Below are 20,234 nucleotides of genomic sequence, written 5' to 3' on the forward strand. Positions count from 1 at the left end.
GACTATTTCAATTTTTTCTTTATCAATTTCAATTTTTTCTTTATCAATTTAATTGTGTACACTCACTTAATAACACCCTGCTGCACACTCAAAGATTTAAACCAAATTGGTGCTGCCACTCAATTGGTCACTGACCCGCTCCATTTAATCAGCTGAAATCAGTGACTTCAGTGAAAGGCAACCAAGAAAAAAGCCTTTATTAAGTTTTTTGTTTTTTTCAAGATACTGGTTAGACTACAGCTCTTTAAGAGGACAGCATGACAACTGATCTGGCAAGTAAACAGCAGGGGGCGCCAGCCATTTACCTAACAAAGGCCCCTGCTGTGTGATTGAGAAGATTTTATGTTTTTATTAGAGCTAAGTGATTTGTCTCTGTCTAAAATTCTGACCATTTTATATATTTTGCAAGCAACCCTTAATGGCAATACACGAATGAAAGCAGCAGTTGTCAGTGTTTCTAAGACTATCTCTTTTTTTTGTTGCAGTGAACCTGTACAACCAAATGAGCTTTCATTTCCCTTTTCAGATCATGTTACGTGATGAATTACTGGGAAAGGCTTAAAGGCAAATGTTTTTCGCTTTGAAATCAGATGTAATAATATATGTAAAAACAATTATAAGTATTGAAAAAATTGTATCCTATATCTTTTGTTTCAATCAAATCAACATTTTAAATTTAGTGCGCTCTAAAACTAGAATGATCCACCTGTTTTGTTATCCTTTATTATAGAAAGAAGGAATTTAGTTAGCTTTAGTTAAGTAAAGCTTTTAGTGTTTTTTTGTTTTCAGAAACTGAATTAAACATGGTTGGGTTACAACTTAAAAGTATACTGGTAACGGGACGTCTCAAACAAATGGACACCGGGTGGGAGGACATCACCAATAGTCAGTCACAAGTGACAGCTGTTGTGCACTTGAGCATAACTTGTAGAGATGAATGAAAACTTGATGTGCCACTTGAATAGGCATAATTTGCACATATATTTTCTACTGCTGCTCTCTTCTATGATAAGTGATTGTTTTGATATTTCAGAATTGTGTGGTGCATAAAATGATATATCACTTGATAACTGGTTTTGTGGTAGGTATAATGATTTGGTTCTATTTTCCTGCAATACATAATGCTGCATCTAGGATAAGAACAAATACAGAGAGGTGATTTTGCAATGACCATTACTGTGTGAAATATTCAGCGGTTATGACAAAGGGGAGCATCAGCATAGAGATGGATGAAGGGCCAAGAGCCTTACAACATCCTTTGTTCCACTCCCTGAGTTCACAGTCGGCCTTTCTTTTATCTGTACAGGCCGCCTCCTCTCCATGACAAGGTATAATCAGGCCCCAGTGTGTACTGGGTAGATAGGCGTGGAGCTCAGTGCAGCTGCAATGCAGTATGGGACTAAAACGTGTAGCGGATCTATTCTTAGCTGAGTGACAACACGGCTATGGCTGATTCACTACAAACTGAAGAAAATGGGGTTGCCTTGAACACGAATTCAAACGTTGCCATAAACCGTAAATTATTTTGACTACATGTTGATATCAGTGTTATATAACTATAACGTTTTTGCTTTCAGCTATCAGATGATGATTTGCTGTAGGTTTATGTTAAATAATGAGGCGAGCTTGCAGAGCTCCAGCACAACCATAGTTTGCACTAAAGAATGGGAGGGGAGAAAAAGCACGTGTACTGGGCGTTTCTTAAAATAATCCATAGTCCAATCACGGAGTGGGAGTTGTGAATAAATCTGCATGTTTCTAAAAGGGCGTAATCCCTGAGTGCTGATTTGTTAAAAGGAATAGAAGCGGCCAATCGCTTAAATGACAGGGGCTCAGCTGGCCGTGAAGCCCCACCTCCTTGCAAACCCCGGAAACGTCGCTTAAAGGGACAGAGGAGGAATTTCAGGCAAAAGGTTGAAACAACGAAAACAGCTGCGAGCACAGAAAAGACAGGCACGAAGAGGAAGGGACGTAGTCAGCCAACAGCCGAGCTATGTGGCAAGGCAGAGTGGTAGGACGAGACTGAATCTGTCCGATCATTTTACCCATTTGACATCCAGCTAAGGTTGCTAACGGCTTTCAGCTTCAAAGTCGATTTTCGCCCTACAACGTTAGCTACCTGGAATGCGACAACGCGGCAGAGAGATAACAAACAGGCCAAACTATCAGACGAAAGGGACGTTCAGTTAAAGCTGCCAGGCTGTGGTTCTCCTCCTGAGTCCACCTCTTTTTGTTAGGTAAGTAACGGCTCCAAAATCTTGAAATTTGGCCAGCTAGCTACCTCTGAATCTTCTGCATTGTGTGAACTTTAATGATAGATGGAAATTGAACAAAGGTACTGGCTGTTTTGTAATTCCTGAATGCTTGCAGTTCAAGGTTTGCACTCTGAACATGCAGGTCGGCACAGTCATCCTTTTCTCAATAATAATCTGAGCAAAGAATGATTGGAATTCAGCCTAAACCATCCGATGACCTGACAGTAGCTTGCAGGGGGCGTTCCCCTGCTTTGTCTGCCTTCTTTCTTTATGTGTGTGTGTGTGTGTGTGTGTGTGTGTGTGTGTGTGTGTGTGTGTGTGTGTGTGTGTGTGTGTGTGTGTGTGTGTGTGTGTGTGTGTGTGTGTGTGTGTGTGTGTGTGTGTGTGTGTGTGTGTGTGCGTGTGTGTGTGTGTGCGCGTGCGTGCGCATATAGTCTGCGGTGGTTAGGGACAAAGTAATAGAAATCCCAACGTATTAATCACCATCATGGGTGTGTGTGTGTGTGTGTAATCATAATGCATGTTTTAAATATTTGATTTTGTTAGGTAGATAGCTGCACACTCATGCCCTCCTGGCATTGTGCATAATATGGGCTGTGCAGGAAGGAGGGGTCAACCTGCACTAGTATAGTATGTATATATATATATAATCTCTGTGAGATTATAAGGGGTGGAGTGATGATGATCAGTGGATATCACTGAGTGCTGTGGGTGTAGGCCTATTATTCCCTTGGATTGCATTTGGGAGTTGCTATGCATCATGCAGTGAATGGAGCATTGATGTTGGAACTAAAGCCTTGTTACAGTAAATATAAAATCTATAAAGTTTTAGAGTAGAGTCAGTTATTACAGGGTTATTATGCTGAGCTGCAGTGCATTGCCTCCCGTTGTCCTGACAAGCAGGGCAGGATGACATTGACATGTACACATTAGGCACAAGTGTGTGAGGTCACACTGACTCCACATCACCCATACAGCACACATGCATGTCAGCTGCCTCACATGTATGTAAATAGAAGATTTCTGCACACACGCACACACACACACACACACACACACACACACACACACACACACACACATTGCTGCAGCAAATCCATCTGCACAGCCACCCCCCACCTCTGTCTGGGAGAAACCAGTAGGCTTTGTCCTCAGCTGAGTGTGACGTCATGTGCAGATCTTTGGTGTAACCAACCCTGAAGGCGAGGTGCATGTTGTTCCGTAGGCCTGGGTCCTTGGTCTGGGCTTGTCCCGTGTACAGTCACTCTTTGACTTAAGTTCCTAAAGGCTAAAACACACTGGGAATAATAAAAGAGAATAAATGAATTCAGTCTATTTAGGTGAGACAAAGAAACTTAGAAAATAATCTCACATCAAAGGAAAAGGAAGGGAGGGAGCAATTAAAAACTAGCATGGAAAAAAAAACAATAACACCAGGAATCCTGAGTGATGACTGACTAAAATCTAGTGTATGCTTATATGCGTGTCCAGCCAAGTAATCAGTGTGGTCATGAGTAGTCATGTATTTTCTCATGGTAAAATATTGAGCCATCAGTACCTAGTTAGGCTATTTTAGAAGAGTACATTATGTTCAACATGATGCTAACTTAAAGCTTATACTACTGAAAGAGTCAGTTTATTCTGTCTGAATAGATTAGGCCCAGACTAACAATGTTACAGCCTCTGCCAAACATTGGCATGCAAGTGGCTCTTCTTACCTTGCCTGCAGTTCAACTAACCGTATAGAGTCTATTTGGTTCATTTGATAATCTGTGACATTAAGGATTCCAAGTTAAGGGCACAGTCAGCCTGTGGTCCTCCGTGCACCCAAACTAAAAACAAAATGTTTTTCTTATGGAGTGTTTATGGGTTTACGGTTGCAGTTCTTCCTTTTTAGCGTCTGCACCTGGAAGCACCTGGCGTGTGTGTGTGTGTGTGTGTGTGTGTGTGTGTGTGTGTGTGTGTGTGTGTGTGTGTGTGTGTGTGTGTGTGTGTGTGTGTGTGTGTGTGTGTGTGTGTGTGTGTGTGTGTGTGTGTGTGTGTGTGTGTGTGTGTGTGTGTGTGTGTGTGTGTGTGTGTGTGTGTGTGTGTATAAAGTGGGGGTGGCTATTAAATGCTTTGAGCTGATCAAGGCTTCTTGTCAGTCCTCTAATGTGTCACTGCAGGATTTGATGTCAGAGATTACAGATGATTATGTAGGTTAGATCCAGTTCTCAACACTTCCCCTGGCTATATTGATCTGTGTGTGTGTGTGCATATGTACGTACTGTATTTGCATCTATTAAAGAGCTAAATTACATGTTAAATAGAGAGCTATTTAGCAATTAAGTGTTAGGTTTAAGGGTAAGAAAACACATTACACATAACATACAATTGTACAAGTGTTAGTCACGGTGAATACATGTTTCTTAATACATAGCCTTAAGCCATCATCAATAACCAGTGCTGACTGGTAGACTAACACAGAACAATGTCCTAAAATAAAATAATAAATAATAAAATGTTATGAAATACCTTGTTCAGCCCAGGGACAGGCAGATTAAGATTAAAGGTACAATACACAAGAGGACAGGTCAGAGACAACATAAACTGTGTTTGCTTGTATTTTCACCATAATGAGTCCAAATGTCCCCACACTAAAGACACATATGAGACAGCCTCCAGAGTGAAGACATTTATCCAGCTGACACTTTTGCAAAAGGCTGTTGTAAGTACGTAAAGTCATAGTCATATTTCCTAATAACATCCTTTTCCCAAAATAGGGGAAAGCTGGGCAGCTTTGACTGGTATCCTTGACACCCTCACCTCGGGTCTTTATACATTCACACCAACTAAACCTAGCTTCAGGCTTACCATTAAAGGTCAGTTAGTCCACTTAACAGTCTGTCTATAAGAGGAACTGTGTAGTCCTCTTACAAACCTGCAGGTTCCATATGTTTGCAACTGTGTTCTCCTAGCTCCTGGCTTACTGTGGTTGATACATTTACTAATTTATAGGGCACTGAAGGGAATGTCAATACATTCAAGGATGCTTGGAATAAGTAAGCATCGGGAGACTGTTTTAAATGTGGTGGAGGGTCTAAGTGTATTGATAATTAGACCCAACACAGCAATGCCATAATGGAATGAAAACTCAAAATAATGAAGTAGTCACCTAAGCAGTATTTTTAAGGATTGATTAATTTGAGGAATTTAGTGTGTTACTTCTAAAAGTCCAATCTAAGTGGCTCAAACCGCCCACTTCAGCCATTGATTGAATGTCATTTTAGTGATGATGCGTCTGATTAACCTTGCAAAGGGTAAATACTGCTTGTTACATGCTGGAGTGCCTAAATATTGGGACAGAAAACAATGAATGAAAAAGTAAAAAGTGAGCCACAAACTCATTATTAGAGAGAGAGAGAGAAAGAGAGAGAGAAGGATGGCATGGCGACAGTACCAGCCGCTGAATAAATCAACATGGTTTGACATTACACCCTGAAAGACAGAGCGCTGTAAAATCCAGTCCTGTACTGTGTGGGAATGTTAGCTGTTGCAACAAAGATGAAAGATGTCTAAAGTCCAGTGCTCGTAAGTAAGTGGGTTGAGTTTCATACTTAATCCTAATGAATGACTTAGTATACACATACAAAGGCTAAATATAATTCAACGTAGCCTGTGAGCTATTTATTCTGTTTATGTGGCTTCCATACAAGCCCTAGAATCAATGAGTAGATGTTGGAAGGCAGATGTCTGTCTTTGCATTATATAGGTCAACACAGAGCTTATCAAGCTAAGACCTATTCACTCTCTGGCCCTCTCCCTCTCGTCCTTGTCTTGTTCTCTCTGTCTATTACTCTCCAGTATGTTGCCGTTTGTCCTGTTCCCCTCGCCTCGTATCAAAGCCCTCTCGTCTGTCTGTGTTGCTTGTATCCCCATCTCTCCATCTTGCAGAGGCTGAGTATGTGTGACAGGCTTGGGCGTTTGCATGCATCATGTGTCACTAAAATGGACTTTTATACAGAATGAACAAAAAACGTTTTCCTTTTGGATAGCTATGATACCCACTCTCGGAAATTAAATTAATATTATTTAACATATGTATTTGTATGTTTCAATTTAATAAAAACAACAACCATAATGACCTTCAGGTAATGATCCAAACTGTATAGAGAGCTTTTTCGCATTGATGCTTGCAGTGTGTACACCTGAACTGAAGTATGTTGGGTTCAGTCAGTCGCCCAGTCATGTTTTTTCTAACACACACAACGCACATAATTGTGTATTTCCTGCAGACCTAAAAGCATTAGTACGTTTCATATCCTCCTAAAGAGTTGAAAGCGCGTGTGTGTGTGTGTGTGTGTGTGTGTGTGTGTGTGTGTGTGTGTGTGTGTGTGTGTGTGTGTGTGTGTGTGTGTGTGTGTGTGTGTGTGTGTGTGTGTGTGTGTGTGTGTGTGTGTGTGTGTGTGTGTGTGTGTGTGTGTGTGTGTGTGTGTGTGTGGTCCACAGAGAAGTGAGGGCTAATCACACAGTATGCCTTCAGATAGCGGAGCCCTGAAGCCTTTTGTTTATCATCGGGGCATATCTGTGTCTTTATTTGTATACTCACGGTTGTGGTGTAAATGTTTTTGTGTGTGCCTGGCCGGTCTTGTGCGTCTTATCAGTGCCAGGGAACGGTTGTGCCGGAGCATTTTTGTCCTAACTGCACTGGTCTGAGTCCTTGGCAGGATCCCTTTTTTGTCTGTGGCCCAATGTAACAAGCGGAGGACATCGTCAGTGTTATGACACAGTTGGGAAGCAGTCAACAGATTGGCTAAAGAAAATCACCCTTTACACAGTGTCAAATTATGATCAATATACTGTATGGTAGAGTGTACAGTGGCACGCTATCTCAGAAGATTGTTCTCCCAGTGTGGTATACCAAGGGAGCCAGTTATCGCCAATGAATAGTAGTTTTATGTGCTGCTTTGGTGTGTGCTAATTCAAAGAGTCAGTATCATTCTTTCATGCAGAGATGCATGTCTACATTTAACTGAAAGGTTTTTGCATGTAATTTGTTATTTAGGTTGCTTGTGTTTTTTATTTTTTTATTTATAGTTTCCTATTTAGATAATATTTGGATGTGAGTGTGTATGTGTCCAGCCCTGCCATAGGGCTCGACAACAGAATAGCAACTCTTGTAGTACCAGAGCTTGTCAGTATTAACCGCTGCTTAACAAGCACACACATTTATGTGTGTTTATGTTGGACTGATCTCAGGATTAAACCTAGCCAGACCTCTCTGCCCTTCACCCCATAATGCCCTGCAGACCAAAATGGAAGAGCTGCTCTGTGCGTATGTGTGTGTCTAGAAACATGCATGTGTGCAAGCTTCGCTGGTATTTTAACACTTGTCCTTAAGGTCATTGTAAAGTTGTGCATTGTTTTCTCCACTTATTCTGCTGTTGTAAAATAATCACACACCTACAAATAAACTGATCTCTAACTGCTTGTTCGACCGTAATATTCTCCACCATGCGCTATGCCTAGTAAACATTCATCAGGTCAGTTGGTTAAATAGCAAAAATATGCCCTGGTTAGATATTAGTGAGGTACGTAGTAAAGCAAGTGATGTTCTTTATTTCCATTTCAATACCCAGATGGCAGGCTGGACTACATTCCGTCACCACCAGTCTGAGTGGTGCAACAGCACCACGCAGTTCCCCAAGCATGAAAGTAAAAAAAAAAATGAATTGATTTAAACTGAAGGAAGATGAACAGAAAAGAATACCCAAAGGCCAGGAGAATTGGGGAGAGCAAGAAACACACATAGTGAGGTGAAGAAACAGAGAAAGCGGTAAAAGACAGGCAGCTGAATTCAAGGTGGAGGGAGAGGGAAGGGAGAAGAGGTGGAGAAAGAGAGAGGGCTTTATTTCCTGTCCTCCATGAATAGGCAACATATTTCTCTGGAACATTCCATCCTCTGAGCTGGCCCGGCCTGTCACCAAGACTCAGTGTGCCACACTCCTCCCCATCTTTGCATTTCTTCCCATTGCACTCTGTCTCTTTCCTTTCTCCTTGTACATATCAACCATTACTTGATTGTGTCCTTCTCTTGCATTTCATTGCCATCTTCCCTCAGCTAAAGTGAGCTAACTATAAAATCCCTTTTGTCCAAATGTTTCTGACCAGACACTGAAATGCATCACAGAGTAATATTAGAAATTATTAGAAATATTAGAAATTAATATTTGATTATTCCTGATGGATTTGTCTTAAAAGGAAAACTGGATTGAACTTGATTTCATTGAACTTTAATCATCTCTGTGAGGAAATTCACTTAAAGCAATCGATTACAGAATACACAACAGAAAAGTTTCCACACTTGCAGAATCTTGTCATAAATGGTGGAAATGATTGCAGAAGTGGATGGAGAGGCATATTTGGTAACGGAAAAACAAACAGAAATTATTTCAGGAATGATTTATTTGGACAGTCCTATGTCCCATGTCTATTTGCTGCATCTGCCTGATTTAAACCTAATCCCAAAATGTATCAACAGGCAGCTGGTCAAATATTCCCCATCCAGAAAGAGTTCATGTTTTGGTTGTCGGATTTTGGGTGGGGTTATAGCAGTCAAACCGCCAGGTAAATATCTTATTCAGATGTCCTGTTCTACTGTAAAAATCCAGTTGCCTGTGGAAACAAATAACTGCTGAAATGTTGAAAATAGAAAGCCGTTAATGTTATTACCATGTGGTGACTAACTGAGTCTGCTAAAAATAGAAGACAAAAAGCATGTGCTGTGAGAAAGTCAGCACTGACAATGGGAAGGGTGTTTTTTCTATTTGAAAAATGTTTTAAAATGGCTTTAATTTATGATGACAGGCCAAAGGGGGCCAACAAGTTAATTTCACACACTGATGGTTGTTATTGTAAACATTGGCATTCCTACAATATGTCTACTTTATCACAGGATACTAATTCACTTAAATGTTACAGTAAAACCAACCATCAGTGCTTTTTATATCCTTGTAGATATTAGCTGTAAAACCTGCTTCTGCAGACACTGGAGCTTTGTCGATGTCCATTGTTTGGCTGCTGCTGGCTCTTATCACTCACTAAAGAGTTGCAAACCTCTTTAACACGTCACACCATGTGTGTACTATGTACGTACACTTTTGTAGATGCCAATAGAAACAGACACCAACACACAAAAGGTTCCATGTCTCTTTAAACAGTTTCAGTTGAGTGTGATACTAAAGAGCCCCCCTCTTACACACACGGACACATGCACACTTTCCTTTCCCACCCTTCCTCCACCTCCCCTCTTCCTCTCCTCCTTTTGTTGTCTCCCTCCCAAAGAAGCAGGGTGAATTGGAACTTGTTTTTGATACTTTAAACAGGTTATTTCACACTGTGACTAAATGATTTACTCAAGGGAGTTTTAGGCTGGTTGAGTCCGATCGAAGCTCTTCAGTCTTTGAAGGCTGTGACTGTTTAGTGCTGGTGGGTAACCCCCCCGAGGACACAGCTGGTGTCACTTTGAGAGGCCCAGAAAAACAAGTAATGTGTGTGTCTATGTGTGCAACGCAGCATTTTATGTGCAATGCAAATCCAACCCTAACGTCATGATATAGTTTAAAACAAACACTGCCATGCTCTCAAGTCAGGATTGTAATCCATGTGTTTCAAGAAGGTGCAGACCTCTCCAGTCGCCTCTCTGTCAGCTCCGCAAAATTCATGCTGAATTGTCAAATTTACAAATATAAGTTGTGCTTTATGTGGTTGACGTTGGACAATGATGGCATGTGGCTATGAGTTGCTCATCAGCATCAAGAAATCAACTTGCCAGTCTCCTGGCGACTCTGCCACCCTAGACTAGCTAGCCAGCTGCCTCAAGTTTTCAAATGTAAACATCAGAGGAAACAGAGGAGAAGGTGGAGAAGATCAGCTCAAGCTAGCAAGACCATCTCCGCGGCCATCTCATGACTACGAGTCGCTCATCAGGATAGAGAAATCAACTCCTCTAGCCTGGCCAGTCAGAGTTTTCAGAAGTAAACAGAGTAAAAACTGAAGATGGCTATCCGCTACAATCGATGACCCCCACTACATGGACAAGCAAGACCATCTCTGCGTCCATCTCCATCTCTAAATCAGAGGGGCTACCAACGCAAGCGTAGGAATGGAACACCGACTACGACTTCTCTGTTGGGCTTCCTGCTAGCCAGTGTGCAGGCGTTGGACGGTGAGCGGGGGCGTTATTATGGATCCAACTGCAGATGGGGGGCAAGACCAGCACTTCAATTGCATTCGCACGCTGCGATTGGCTCCATGCTCGCATGAGGTAACGGAACCCCTGACTAATCGGCTATCCTACCCTTAACTACTTGAGGTCAATGCCTAACCTGAACCAATCGGGCGGCTTCGTAGGGTGGGTCTTGCCCAGAACTGCAGTCGGATCCCTAATTACGCTGAGCTGGGTGTGCCTCTGTGCCACAGTTGGTTTCCAATGAGATGTCAGGAGCTGTGGTGTCCTATTGCCGAGACTTGGCTGGACAAAACTTGGCTCGATCCTGGAGTGCTGATGGTATTCAACTGGCGGCCACATTTGGCTTCATGATGAATTACATGTCACTGGGTTTGGTGTGACAAATACAATTTGTGTGTGTGTGTGTGTGTGTGTGTGTGTGTGTGTGTGTGTGTGTGTGTGTGTGTGTGTGTGTGTGTGTGTGTGTGTGTGTGTGTGTGTGTGTGTGTGTGTGTGTGTGTGTGTGTGTGTGTGTGATGCTTTTTTTCTCCTCAGCTGCACTCAGAGTGCCTTTTGAATTGAGGAGCGTCTTCATAAGAGAAGACACACCCTTTTTCCCCAAGTATGGAAAGCAAAATGGGATCTTAAAGAGACAGAAGTGTGCAAGTTTGTGTATGCTAAAACACAAGATCCTGGATAACAGTGCTGCTTGCGAGCAGTAAGTCCTGATTATTAGTTTCACAGGCTTTCCAGTTAAAAGTGGCAGTCAAGCCTGTTTTACAACAGAAACCTTGCAACCATTAAATCTGCCCCTATCTCTCTGTCAGTTTATCTTTCTTCCTTAAATCACTCTTGTGTATCTTGCTGTATGTTTATTAAGCCTTCTACCTCCCCCTTCCCTCTCTCTTCCATATCCCCACATCTCTATATTTGGAGGTACGTAGTTGAAGCCGACTGGTTATTCAAACCTCATCTCTGCTCACTTCCACACATATCGTCACACACTGTATCTATGAGTACATGCATGTAAAGCTGAAATAGTTAGTCAATTAGTCAATCAGCAGGAACAACTATTTTGATCATTAATTAATCATTTCAGTACATTTTCAAGCAAACCTTTCAAACATTCCCTCCTCGTTATTTGTCTTATTTGATAGTAAACTGAATATGTTGGGGTTTTTGAACTGTGGTGGAAGGAGCACTTTGAGGAACTCCTGAATCCGACTAATACGCCCTCTATGTTAGAGGCAGAGCTGGAGGATAACGGGGGATTGTCGTCGATTTCCCAGGCGGAAGTCACTGATGTAGTCAAACAACTCCACAGTGGCAAAGCCCCGGGGATTGATGAGATCCGTCCAGAAATGCTCAAGGCTCTGGGTGTGGAGGGGCTGTCTTGGTTGACACGACTCTTCAACATTGCGTGGAAGTCTGGAACAGTGCCAAAGGAGTGGCAGACTGGGGTGGTGGTTCCCCTTTTTAAAAAGGGGGACCAGAGGGTGTGTGCCAATTACAGGGGTATCACACTTCTCAGCCTCCCTGGTAAAGTCTACTCCAAGGTGCTGGAAAGGAGGGTTCGGCCGAACAATGCGGATTCCGTCCTGGTCGTGGAACAACGGACCAGCTCTTCACTCTCGCAAGGATCCTGGAGGGAGCCTGGGAGTATGCCCAACCGGTCTATGTGTTTTGTGGATTTGGAGAAGGCGTATGACCGGGTCCCCCGGGAGATACTGTGGGAGGTGCTGCGGGAGAGGGGGTCTCTACTCAGGGCCATCCAATCTCTGTACGACCAAAGTGAGAGCTGTGTCCGGGTTCTCGGCAGTAAGTCGGATTCGTTTCAGGTGAGGGTTGGCCTCCGCCAGGGCTGCGCTTTGTCACCAATCCTGTTTGTAATATTTATGGACAGGATATCGAGGCGTAGTCGGGGTGGGGAGGGGTTGCAGTTCGGTGGGCTGGGGATCTCATCGCTGCTCTTTGCAGATGATGTGGTCCTGATGGCATCATCGGCCTGTGACCTTCAGCACTCACTGGATCGGTTCGCAGCCGAGTGTGAAGCGGTTGGGATGAGGATCAGCACCTCTAAATCGGAGGCCATGGTTCTCAGCAGGAAACCGATGGAATGCCTTCTCCAGGTAGGGAATGAGTCCTTACCCCAAGTGAAGGAGTTCAAGTACCTTGGGGTTTTGTTCGCGAGTGAGGGGACAATAGAGCGGGAGATTGGCCGGAGAATCGGCGCAGCGGGTGCGGTATTGCATTCAATCTATCGCACCGCCAGACGAAAAGAGAGCTGAGCCAGAAGGCAAAGCTCTCGATCTACCGGTCAGTTTTCGTTCCTACCCTCACCTATGGTCATGAAGGCTGGGTCATGACCGAAAGAACGAGATCCAGGGTACAAGCGGCCAAAATGGGTTTCCTCAGGAGGGTGGCTGGCGTCTCCCTTAGAGATAGGGTGAGAAGCTCAGTCATCCGTGAGGAGCTCGGAGTAGAGCCGCCGCTCCTTTGCGTCGAAAGGAGCCAGTTGAGGTGGTTCGGGCATCTGGTAAGGATGCCCCCTGGGCGCCTCCCTAGGGAGGTGTTCCAGGCACGTCCAGCTGGGAGGAGGCCTCGGGGAAGACCCAGGACTAGGTGGAGGGATTATATCTCCAACCTGGCCTGGGAACACCTCGGGATCCCCCAGTCGGAGCTGGTTAATGTTGCTCGGGAAAGGGAAGTTTGGGGTCCCCTGCTGGAGCTGCTCCCCCCGCGACCCGACACCGGATAAGCGGACGAAGATGGATGGATGGATGGATATTGTACTGTAATATTAAAAATTGTAGCACCATAAACTGGTGGTAAGACTGTAGTTTTGCTTGTTAAAAAAGGTGCAATGACTAAATGCTCAATTACTTCACATCCTCCCAATAGAGACAGGGCGCATTGCTGAAAACCATGCCCACCGGAGGGGAAAACGATCAGTGCCGGAATATGCAACTATGGGTTGAAACACTAACAAAGTGCCTGTAGCTCGCTAAAACATTAGATTTAAGCATGTCAAAGGATTATTTTAGCACCTCTAGTGGACAAGTTCATTTTTAGCAACCTAACATTAGCTATGTGTTAGCAAACTAAGGCACTTACAGACATAATGCTGCATACCTTTCTGATTTGTCCACATTCCACTATAACACAAGTTGCATACTGTCAAAAAGCTTTAGCTTAATTTACAGAAATATAGTTAGCCTAAAACTGACATTTGGATATTTAACTTGGTAACAAAATGCTTGCTGCAAACGTAAAGGGCATAATAATGTTTGCTTAGTGTCAGGATCCCACAGTCTTCCCATTCCCCCTGCTTATTCCTCACGTATACACTTTTGTCTTCCTAAAAGCTCAGTTTTTCGGTTAGCCAGCTTATAAAAACTTAGTAATGGGTTATTTACTATGTTGGTAGTGCATCCCATCACACACCAACTTTTAGGCATTTTTCTGTTGTTTGCTAGCAGACAGAATTGATGAGGAGGCACCTTCACGCAATACAAGTCAGTGAAGAGAGGAGCGTTGTTTTCCCTTCCGATGGGGGCGGGACTTAAATGTGCTCGGTCTCTATAAATACTGTATGTTACTTAGCATCTGTATGAGTTTTTAAATGCCGTTCCAAATTTAAGTGAGAAAGTTTGCATGTGAAATATTTGGACATAGCAAGGTAGTTTTTCTTTATTTCATGATTTGAAATTTTGTATTTCTACTAATGTGTGATAACAACGTAATGTTAGTGTTACAATGACAAACCAAATCACATCTTAAACTTTAAGAGTTTTACAATCTTTACGACATACTTTGGCTCAAAGTAAATTTCATCTCAGCCCCCCTAAAACTTATAATAAAAAATAAAAGAAATTAAAGTGCTTCAAGTTAGAGTTTGCGAACTTGTCTGTTAGTGACACAGGACAAACAATTACAGGTTCAAAGGGCTTGAAACAGGATTAATACCCTGTGTCGGTATAGCCGATGCTATGCACCAGTCAAGGAAAGGGTTAACAGAAACGTAGTTTTGGCTATGGTGCCAGACTCCCGGCTTTGGTGTTAATAGTGTCAAAAAACGTTAGCTGACGTTGTTTAGTATAGCTCAGAGATTATCGGCTAATGAATTGACTGATTTACAAGGGGGTATCCGTGTCACGTTCTCATTAGGGGCTGAGCCCCCCCTAAAGGTCTGATCCTAGAATCACCCCTGCTACACCCTATATACTTAGAACCTTGTTTGGGTTATGAAAATCTCCACAAAACGACACACATGTCCCCTTCATCCTTCTGTATGACCGAGATAACGTAGCAAAGCAGCAGCGACTGCTTCTGGAAACTGACTCAGGGGTGTCATGGAAACAAAGTAGGAGATAGATGTATATGAGGAGTCAGAGAAAAACAGTGACATTGTGACTGAAACCAAAAAAAGACAGAACGCTAGCGATAGGTTTGTCTCCCATGTCTCGACCAGCACACATCTGATAACTCTGGTTCCCTAAATAAGGACAAATGCAAGCCATAACTTGGTAGGTGTGTGTTTGTGTCTGTAAGAAGAGGGCCAGGTGAAGTTGTATGCTAAATATGTGTTTTTTTTTGACAGTTTCAAGTTTGTTTTGTGCACAGTGTTTTAAGTTGTGTAATCTTCACCCACAATGTATGAGTGTGAGGTGAGAGCGGGCACACGCAGTGTGTACCTTAACGACATCACTGTTCGAAATAGTTCATGCCTAGTCAACATGCTGTTCTTTATTAGCTCACAGTTGGCAAAATACACAAACATGCACGCACACAGCTAAGGGCTGCTCCTGGTACTCAGCTGATAAACTTTTTCACATGCACTTCATTTTCTATCTGTAGTCTAGCAGTAGATAAGCTTTCTACTTTTGTGCTTGTGTCGGTGCTGTGTAGCATATGTTTCATGCTACACACAGAGTGCTTTTGTATGTGTGTGTGTGTGTGTGTGTGTGTGTGTGTGTGTGTGTGTGTGTGTGTGTGTGTGAGAGAGAGTGAATAAGACAGCAAACAAAAGGGGAGGATGAATTGCATAGATGTTTGCATTAACCTCCTTTTATTAACTATGTTTTCAACCTACACAAACACATGATGGGAATATATAATACAAATTAAACACTGTAGACAAAACATACTTGAAGCTGTCAAGCAAACACATTTACACACACACACACACACACACACACACACACACACACACACACACACACACACACACACACACACACACACACACACACACACACCGTTTGAGGAAAGTGCTCTTTGGTCTGTTCTCTACTTCTGCAGAACAGGCCAGGCAGGAGCAGGTGGGTGTGGTTTTGCTTCCCCACGCCTCCTCTCCCCTTTCACTCCCTCCCCCCAGCCAATCAGGACCTCAGTCACTACAGCTGACCCCCCCTTTTCTCTAGCCAATAAACTGTCAGCGTCACCCTCCCCCCCCTTTCTTTCCCCTGTATGCCTTCACTGCTGAGTGAGCAAAGCATGCTTGGCTCTATCAGCTGAGAGGAAACGACAGAAAGAAAACAGAGAGAGAGAGAGAGAGAGAGAGAGAGAGGGTGGGATAGCGAAAAAATGGTTGAAAGGAGGGGCTTGTGAGTAGATAGAGGAGAGGGTGAGGAAGAGGAGAATTGGGAGGAGAGGAAAGGGGGAACGCTAGCATGTGAAGTGGCTTTTGTATTCAAGTTATTTTGGAGGGGCTCAAATGAGAGAGGACGAGAGTGCAGGGGGGAGCTTGAGAGAGAAAAGAAGAGTGAGATGGGTGAGGGGTGAGAGTTGTCGATGGGTTTTCGATTTGTGTGTGTGACTGAGGGTGGAGGGAGGTAGACAGGAAGAAAACAAAATACATTGAGAGAGAGAGAGCTAGTGCAGGCTATCATACCTCACAAAACAAGCAGAGGGAGGCAAAACAACTTGACTTATCTCTGCCTTTCTCAACATCACCTATTCAGGAGGAAAAAAGAGAAGATCCAACAAACCGGAGAGTCGAGGGAGAGCAGCCTGAACCAGAGGAAATAGAAACACAGAGGAGGACAGAAAGAGAAGGCAGCAGAGTTACCCATCCAGCCACCAAACTCACACAGGAAGGAAGGAGAGAGACAGAGAGTGAGACAGCGAGATAAACCCCTTCATTCAGAGGGTGAGTGTCACAGGTTCTCCTGCTGTCAAGTGTAATAATGTTGCTCCTGTCATATTGTCAGCTGGGTTTGGGTGACTCAACGTCTCCTAAAATGGCCACATGAAAGGCAGGCAGAAATCCAGACGGAGGGAGGAAGGGAGGGAGGGAGGCAGAGACAGAAAGGGACCCTGTGTCAAACAGCATTCTCAGCAACTATGTCACTGAGCCAGCTTAGTTTAGACTGTCCTGACTACCCCGCCTGAGTACTCTATGTCTGTTTGGTGTAACACTGTCTCAGTTTCAGTTAACTCAACCTACCTCCTCACTTTCTGTTCTTTGTTGCTTCCTGTCTTCTGTTTTGCCTGAGACACAGACACACACACACACACTCACACACACACACACATAGTGTGTACATATTCTCTCTCTCTCTCTCTCTCTCTCTCTCTCTCTCTCTCTCTCTCTCACGATGGCTCCTGTAATCTAATCAACAGGTGATTGTTTGCAGGAAACTTTTTTGTGTTAGAGAATGTGCACATAAGTGTGTGTGTCTTTATGTTTATCAGCTTCCAGGCACAGCACATGCCTGGGAGTAGCTCTCGGGCGGGGTTCTGCTCAAAGTTGATGAGACAATCGGGGCATTTGGGAGGCTGCTAACTTCATGCTGACGCTATCACACCTCTGTTATAGGCTGGGTGTGAAGAGTGCACTGAGGACACAAGGAGGGCAGAGTGCAGCTAGCAGCTAGAGACAAGAGTTTTGACAAAAGGCACATTCAAGATAATGAGCTCATGTCACTCATTGAAAATAAGCAAGTTGCTACATCCACACTAGTACGTGTGACAAAACAAAAATGGACTTTGTCCACGCAAGCCCCGTTCATTTCTTTGGGAGTTACTCAGTGGCTCATGAAGCCATCATTGAGCCAAAAATGACCCAGATGATCAGCACTGCTTCAACTGTGCGGCCTGTAATTCCGGTTTAGCGGTCCGCTAGCTTGAGTGGGGAAAAATTATTAAAATGTTCTCTCGTCTAGACTTTCCAAATGTTATCGGACCAAATGGATCAAACTCTGATAGTAAAATCAGCCATTTTGCAGGGATTGTGGCGAAAAAAAAAAAAAGATCCTCTGATTTACAGACGTCTCTTTCGCCATGCGGGTCAGAGGGCATCACGTGACGAGCTGGGAGTTGCCATTCCACTGTTTGGCCACTATGTTCAATTTGCTTCAAAGCCTGGCGCACTTCCTTGGGGCCTGGTTTAGGCTTTGTATCAGAAATGATCTCCATCCATATTAACACATCTGAAAAAGCATATCACATGACCATTCAAATACACTGGGCATGCATGTGTCGGTGTAAACGGGAATCAGATTGTTTAACGTTACTCTGAAAATGATGGAGTTGAAAAGACTTTCTAGAAAGAACAACAATGATATGTCGTAATGTAAGACCAGGGATTTATTTGCTTGGACCGAGGAGTTGGAACTTTTACTGAAAGGTATGCAAGCCTACCCCAGTCCGTCTGCCCGTCCAGACTACAACGCAAACCCAAACTTTAACTGGGTACTTGTAGTAATGTGGACGCAACAAAAAATGGTATTAGTGTGGATATAGCCTAGTCTGTAACAGGGTGGATAATTAACTACTTCCAAAGGCCAAATACCCCCTGCTCGCTTGTTAGGGGGTAGTTTTAGCCTGGCTGAGACCAGACCCTTCTCAGTTGTAACTGAGAGTGGGTCTGGGAAAGCTTCATTGACAGTTCATTTCCAAATGGGTGTCACCAACGGATGCCACTCAAATGCCTCTGGGCGCAATTGGATAGTCCTTCAACCAATCAGACCAACGATCTGGGTGACGCTTTTCACATCCAATATCCAACTAAAAAAATGTGATTCTGGTTTTTGGTGTCGTCCCTCCACGCCCTACTTTTTCCTTGCAGGTGTTGCATATTGCAAACGTGTTATCTTCTGCACACACGCTGAAGAATTTCTAAACAGCTGATATGTTGCAGGTTAATTCACGAGGTTCCCTACATGTGCAAGAATAGCGCGGACACGCGCTTCACACCGCGAGCGGGTACACGCCACACACGGCGGAGAAGTTGAGAGAAAGGAAAAGGAGACTGTGCTGTCGGTGTGTGCGTGCGTCCTTGAGAACTGTAACTCGTATAACTTATATTGTCAGTTAATTGTAGTATTGACCTGCATGAAATTGGCATATGTCACACTGACCTGCCGGCTGCCGGTCATGGCAGAGCACGTGAAGCAGGGCTTTGGTAGCCGTCATGTTGAATGTAAACAAAAAGCTGCTCGCCGTCGCTGCGCTATCCTTGTCGCGTAAAGCCCGCCTCAACGGTTGTGATTGGTGTTAAGCCCGCCTCAAAGGTTGTGATTGGTGCCTCAATTTTGAGGACATTGGAAATGGGTTTGAATGGGCTCTTTGCCAGACTGACTTGCAGAGCAAATCTCAAATTTGCCGGAAGTTCGTCAGGGTTTACCCAGGCTAGCGTAGTTTGGCAAAAAAAATGAATTAACTTTGCATGCTTTTTGTGGGTGATGGGTGATTTTGTCATAAGATAATACAGTTGCAATCCACATCTATTAAGAAATACATTTACAGAATTTTGCCCTTCTTAATGGGTTTAGGTTGAAATAAAATAAACGCAAGCACAGATGAAAAACCTTGCTCTGTGATTACTGTGGCATTGCGTTGGTGCACAGTGTCTCTGTAAGAAATAAAAGAAACCATGAAAATGTTAGTGTCCACGGCATATTACCCAGTAGTGAGCAATTATCCAGCCCGGCCAATTAGAAACTTTTTTTACTATCATTCCCTGAAGGGGAGGAAAAACTTATGTTGAGAATGGGTGAATTTGGCTGAATGTTGTAGTTCTACATTACTACATACCTGTATAACGTAACTCGTGCGTGTGTGCTTGCGGCATCTGGGTGTTGTAAAGAAGGTGCAAATGGCCAAAAAAGGCCAAATGTCAGGGTATTTTCTGTTTTGCAGATGTTTAAGCTTTACATACTGATGTTCCAGTTGCCACTCGAATAATTGATTAGGGGCTCATTCTAATTCTCTTAATTGGCTGTTCTGTGGAACTTACCCAGTGTGAGCAAATCATTTGCCATATGTAGATTAGCACCTTGTTTGCCTTTGTGTTAACCTTTTACCACCAGCTCGCTCATGACTTCATGATGATGAAATTAAACATAGCTGGTCCTCCTGATGCGCTACAAGTCATCTAACATGTTGGCCTTTGACAAAGGCATTGAACCCTTTTGAGCTCAGTCCCTACACATAACTGTGAGTAAGTGGGCATTTACAGCCTGCGTTGGGTGTCAGATGGTGCGGCAAAAATGCAGGTCTGAAGCTGCTTTTTAAGTGCGATAGGAAACGTTGAGATCTATAAACATTCTGACGGAAAACAGTAGCCTAGTTGTGAAATATAAAGTCTACTTGTGCTACATTGTGAACACAACAGGACGTCACACAAATGGGTCGTTTCATTGACACTGCCCCCGGCGCACAACCCTGCGGAAAATCACTGTTTCCCTGTTTGAAAGCAGCCTTAGAGCGCTAGTGTTCTTGGATGCCATTGCTTCAATTGGGATGCCCTTGTGAACTCGTTGAAT

General features: G+C 43.6%; 1 protein-coding gene across 2 annotated transcripts in view; it reads left to right on the forward strand.

Moving 5' to 3' along the window:
- The first annotated feature begins 1,873 nt into the window (after positions 1 to 1,873).
- Positions 1,874 to 20,234, forward strand: part of atosb (atos homolog b) — a 33,445-nt gene continuing 15,084 nt past the window's right edge. Inside the window, exons 1-2 of one of the 2 annotated variants that reach the window (XM_028578435.1) lie at positions 1,874 to 2,237; positions 16,428 to 16,615. The gene's annotated coding sequence lies outside the window, so the exon portion shown is untranslated. Of the gene's footprint in view, positions 2,238 to 15,943; positions 16,238 to 16,427; positions 16,616 to 20,234 lie in introns of those variants that run through there. The other variant, XM_028578436.1, reaches the window with a different exon arrangement.

Source organism: Perca flavescens, chromosome 5 (genome assembly GCF_004354835.1).
Source record: "Perca flavescens isolate YP-PL-M2 chromosome 5, PFLA_1.0, whole genome shotgun sequence".
Lineage (NCBI taxonomy): Eukaryota > Metazoa > Chordata > Actinopteri > Perciformes > Percidae > Perca > Perca flavescens.